Source organism: Patiria miniata, unplaced genomic scaffold, assembly GCF_015706575.1.
Source record: "Patiria miniata isolate m_02_andy unplaced genomic scaffold, ASM1570657v1 HiC_scaffold_7, whole genome shotgun sequence".
Lineage (NCBI taxonomy): Eukaryota > Metazoa > Echinodermata > Asteroidea > Valvatida > Asterinidae > Patiria > Patiria miniata.
Genome location: NW_024037074.1, coordinates 15776976 through 15782975, shown reverse-complemented (window position 1 = coordinate 15782975; position 6000 = coordinate 15776976).

Genomic DNA, 6000 nt, shown 5'->3' with positions numbered 1-6000 from the left:
CGCGGGACGATGAGTCCAAACACTCTTCGCCAGCCAACCAGTGATGCCTGTAATTGAAAACGTCTAAACATGAACACATATTACCGATATAGCATCTTCTATTGCCCAGAAGAATGTCAAACAATTAATCCCAGTTATCGTCTTTACGTCAGAGTCAACCATAGAAAGATCAAAGCGACCGATAAGACTTATTGTAAATTTAATGCTTTAAGTTAATTGTTTCTAAGATAAGATGTATGTAAAGTTTTGTGAAATGGACGGATTTTGTTCATTTGTGATGACTAAAAAACTGCCCTGAAAAGCTGAAGGCTGCGGCTTTTTGTTGTAATTATTGCTTATAAGGTGTAACTACTTTTTGCGAAATTGATGACTGTTGTTTATGGCTACATAAACACCGCGTTAAATAAATACTATATCCTGCTGCTTTTTTAGTTGTTGATTATTATGACTTCACTTTTGGAGGTTTTTGTTTTGCAACAACGACGGAAAGATTAATTATGAATGTTAATCTTTCGAACCTGAGGTTTGGATGATAAGGTCACACTCAGAGCTGGGGAAAAAATCAGCAAATCCTAAAGAAAGAAAGAATTGTTTGTATTATATCTTAATAGATCGAAACACATTTTTTGTTCATATTTCTGACCTTTTTTTTTTTAATCAGTATTCATTTCATGCAAAGTTTAAAAAGTTATTTATATTTATTTACTCATTTACGGCACGTTTTATCATTGATATTATGATATTCTTACCCACGAAAGACAATCTTTATCCGATGTAAGAGTCCTCCACTGCCAAAGACTGGAAGAATCGAAGCCAACTTATCTGGGGAAAATATCCATCAAGGGCGCGGCTGAGTGTTTTTTTTAAATACACTTAAGTTATTCTATGCAGTCATGCGCAGATAATTATGGAGAAGTACGCTCCAACCATAGGATGCATATTAAACTTTCCACATAAAGTTCAATGGGTCACCAAATGAAACCCGAACCGACATTTTGTGCTTAACATAACCATACCTGTGCGTGGACTTTAAGAAAATCGGGGTTTATGATATGTTTTTCCATTAACTCCAGAGCAGTTTTAGCACATCAGATCATGTAAGCATTTTGTCCGCTTCCAAAAAAAAAACCATTACAGTGCCATGAGTTTAACCAAGTATGTTTTGTAATAAAATTATAAAAGTTGATGCAGGCTACTTTTGTTATAAATGTAAACGCCTTCCTGTCTAAGATAAGTGAGGAAAAGTGATTGCAAATGCATATTTTCTCTCTGAGATGAGATATGGTAATTTAAACGTTTCATGCGCCAAACCTGTTTGTCCATCGGACATTCGATCCGCTTAACTCAGCGGAGCTTGATTTGAAGACAAAAAACACTATACACTAGACTTGCACGTGGACAACAATGGTTTTGGTGACTTGTATTCAAATTATAATAACAATATTCTTGCGATTTTTGACAAGATTTTTTTCACCATGTGTGGTCGAATATAGCTAAACGAAGAACCACACGGTGTTGGGCCATGGATTACCACAAACTTTGCCACACACATCGACTCAAAATGCATGTTTAAATCCATGTTTGACTCTTTCAACATGCCGCCAGAGGGCGCTCTAACATTTGATGACGTCAACTGTAATATTTGTGTACAGTACCGCCTAGGCAGACACTCGCGTCATTGAAAGCAAGTTTGCATCTTCTGCCAATTTCAAATAATAAGGCACTTCCGGTTTCGACCGGAAGGAAGGGTCACGTGATTTTGCACTTAATACCGAAAATTACGATCTGCAATATTGTAAAGATTGCCCTAAAAAAAAACAAAATCAAATCTGTAGCAGTTGATTTTACATTGATTTTCAATGATTAAATCAAGAAATCTTTGATTGCTTGTAATATGATACTTGATGACGTCATTGAACGTCATTACCTAAAAGTTCAAGAGCTATGGTAACTGTGCTACATATAGCCAAATCTTGATTATATCTATCACGGTATATTTTGTAGCAATTTTTAAGGTTGAAAGGTCTTTTTATTGTAACTTCCGGTCTGATGACGTTATCAATTTTTTTTCGCGCACAGGTCTTGTCTGCATTATGGTCATGATATGCATTAATTTTGAAGCGATTACCGCAAACTTCGCCACAGACATCAAGTGAAAATGCGTTTTGACGTTTTTCAACCTGCCGTTAAAGGGCGCTCCAACACTTCATGGCGTCACCCATCATTTTTTGGTAAGGTCAATCCAGGCAGACGCTAACATTGTTGAAAGCAAGTTCATATCTGTTTCCACTTTCATATTATTAGGCACTTCCGGTTTCGACCGGAAGGAAGGGTCACGTGATTTGACGCGCACAACATAACATGAAGAGCATGTATTACCATGTCGATTCCCGCAAATTCAAGTTCCGGTCTCTCACGGTTGATTTTATATTGAATTTCAAAGATTAAATTTATTATTTTTTGAGTGACGTCACGTGACCCACGATGACGTCATGATGACGTAATTGCAAAACACTTCATCTTCAGTGGGTTGTGCATTCATGTATTGCCAATTGAAGTTCATATATTTTCATTTTGACAAACAGTTCTGGAAAAGAATTTGTCTTGAAGAATAAATACAACAACTAGAGGTTCGCGTTTGTTGTTACAAATGCGGAGTGGTCGGGCAGGCATTTTTTTTCATTAAACACTGCCGAGTTCAGCTATGAATATTTTTATGTAAGAACAAAAGATCACAAAATTAAATCCTTCCCAGTACCATCAATAATTGTGTGATAAAATCCAGTAAACATTATAATCATGTACACATACAAGTTAATTCTTGCTCAATGACGACATTATTCAAAAACGGGAAGTGAACACTGATTTTAGTTCGGAATTTTAGTGCGGAATGGATAAATGTTCATTGTGAAGTTACATAACGCATGAAAATATGGAAAACATAAGTGTTTGCATTCATAACACCTAACTTCTGGTTTTATGACGCCACAGTATTTGGAAGAAAAAAGTGAACATTCTAATGGATATCGTTATTTGGGCTGCGAAGGTATACGACATGAATTGAATGATATAAATTAAATTTAAAATATGGTTGTTCTCAAATTCTCATTAAAGTAACTTCCGGTCTGATGACGTCATGAATTTGAAACCTTGCCAAGTTATTTGTAGCTCATGAAAGAATATCAAAGGCCGATTTAGTAAAATTTGAACGGATGATTTTCAAATTATAGAAGCAAACACTGTTTTATGTGCAGCTAGGAGGCGCCCTTTCTTAAAGGTGACGTCATCACACTGGGTTTTTTTGTCTGGCAAACATCACTAAACACTATCAAAATGATATGTGTGTAGTAAAATGCTTCCATCTTTGAATTATATTCGGTTTTCATTGCACTTCCGGTAACACTGGAAGTGAAGGTCAAGCGGTTTTATGCCCGGGGACAAGAAATGTTTCTCATGGCATAGTCTACAACCTCACGAAAAAACGAACACGATACTCAATTTAGTTCGAAAGATATAGCGTAAACTATTTAGTAAACTACCCTGAAATCGCTTGTAATTTGATACCTGATGACGTCATGATTACATAACAACATTTATAACCTCTTCGTTACATGGTACAAGTTCACACTAGGTTTCTGGATCATAACGTAAACCGTTCGTAAGAAATTTTGCTTTGAATGTTTTGATTTCAGGCTAAAGTCTTCATTTTGAATTCACCTAACTTTGACCTTCCGGTAGACCCGGAAGTAAAGGTCGAGCGAGTTCACGGACAAAAAATGTTTATCAATTCATAGTCTATCTGATAACAAAATACAAACACTATTGATGATTTTGTTCAAGAGTTATAGGTGAAAGCAATTGGTCACTTTTTCAGCTAAAATCGCTTGTAATTTGACACCCGATAACGTCATCATGACGTCAGAGTAATATGCGCCACTACGGATGAGGGTCGAAATAAATTGAAAGTTACAAGTTCATATCATGAACCGTTTAGAAGAAAAGCCGCGGAGAAGTATTGTCCGGAAAAAAATAAAGGTTTATCAGAACAATAACAGAGAGTGGTCGGGTTGTGCCCGACCACTCAAAAACAATAATATTTAATCCATAGCATAACAATTGGTTTTTGGCTAAAGCCCAACACCTAACAAGAATATTAGATTCTAAAGCCCAACACCTAAATAGTTAACTCATACAATAACAATAGGTTTTGGGCTAATAACATTAGGTTTTGGGCTAAAGCCCAAAACCTAACTAGATTTTGAAGGGACAAACACACGGTGTTGGGCTAGAGGGTTATGTCTGTTTAATTAACAGAGAATATGGCTTTTTCGCATTGTTGATTGTTGTTGTTGATTGTTGATGTTGATTGTTGATGTTGATTGTGGATTGTTGATGTTTTTTGTTGATGTTGATTATTGATGTTGATGTTGATGTTAATGTTGATGTTGGGGGTTGAGGGTTGAAAATAGCACCTGTAGTGATTATACAGAGGATAATTTAAAAGAGTCAGGTGAGGATCTGCACGCATATGCTGCTGTAGTGTAAACATATCAAGTACAATCATTACAAAAACCCATTAAATAGCCCATATCTCTCAAAGTAAATATTGCTCGCCATACACTATTTACCCCCAATGCGCATGTTTTTAGAAAAAAACGCCCAATTAAAAAAACCCGCCCAATTGGGCGCTTTTGCGAGCCCAACCTTTGAGTTTCATTTGACGTCATCAAAAGTAAAAAAAATGTGCTTCCGTACAGAAGTTGTCATGTAAACGTGTACAAAACACTGGTAAACACTTAAGAATACATTAGTCCATGAAACAGCCGTTTCATGTGGCTCAATAGTTAACATAAAATACTCGTAAAAACCAGACACTCAAGACCACGGGAAATTCTCCTTTGTACGCAATCATGGCGCACTGTTTTTCGGGATTTTCCCTTCTGTACGCAATGATCCCCCTTTGCTGTACACACAATGTACATGGCATCAAATGAGCGCTTCAAGGCGTAGGTGTGGTTCAACTTCAAATTTCAAGGGGGCTGAAGGGCTTCTCCAAGTTCACTTATTGAAGCGAAACTTTGGGAAGTTTTAAACCTATTATTAAAGTGCCATTTAAAGCACAAAATTTGATAATATCTCTGACGGTTGGTTTTTTAGCAATTTTGCAATTTAGCAAAGATGTCTTTTCATTGTAACTTCCGGTCTGATGACGTAATCTTTTTTTTTCGCGCACAGGTCTTGTCTGCATTAAGGTCATCATGTATATTAATTTTGAAGCGATTACCGCAAATTTTACTACAGACATCAACTAAAAATGCGTTTTGGACTTTTTAACCTGCCGCTAGAGGGCGCTCAAACTCTTCATGGTGTCACCGATACTTTTTTTGAAAAGGTCAACCCACCAACAGACCAACATCGTTGAAAGCAAGTTCATATCTATTTCCACTTTCAAATTATAAGGCACTTCCGGTTTCGACCGGAAAGAAGGGTCACGTGATTTGACGCGCACAAGATAAAATGAAGATCATGTATCATCATGTCGATTCCCGCAAAATTCAAGTTCCGGTCTCTGAAGGTTGATTTTATATTCAATTTCAAAAATTAAATCTGTTATTTTTTTGACGTCACGTGACCCATGATGACGTCATGATGACGTAATTGCAAAAAAGGACATCTTCAGTGGGTTGTGCATTCATATATTGACAAATGAAATTCATATATGTTTTCATTTTGACAAACTGTTCTGGAAACGAATTGCGAGAAGAATAATAATAAGAAGAAGAATAGCAAATTCTTACAATCACAATAGGCGTTGGAGCACAACACCTAATAAGTTAAGTAAGTAGGTTAAAATTCCTTTCAAAGTAGGTTTCCTTTTTTTGCATAAGCTTCTGTCTAAGATAACATAATTTAGTTGTGCATACACTTGAGTTCGGAAGTTCATGAACAGACATTTGTAACAACACAGCACCGAATACCCCTGAAACAGTTGACAATACT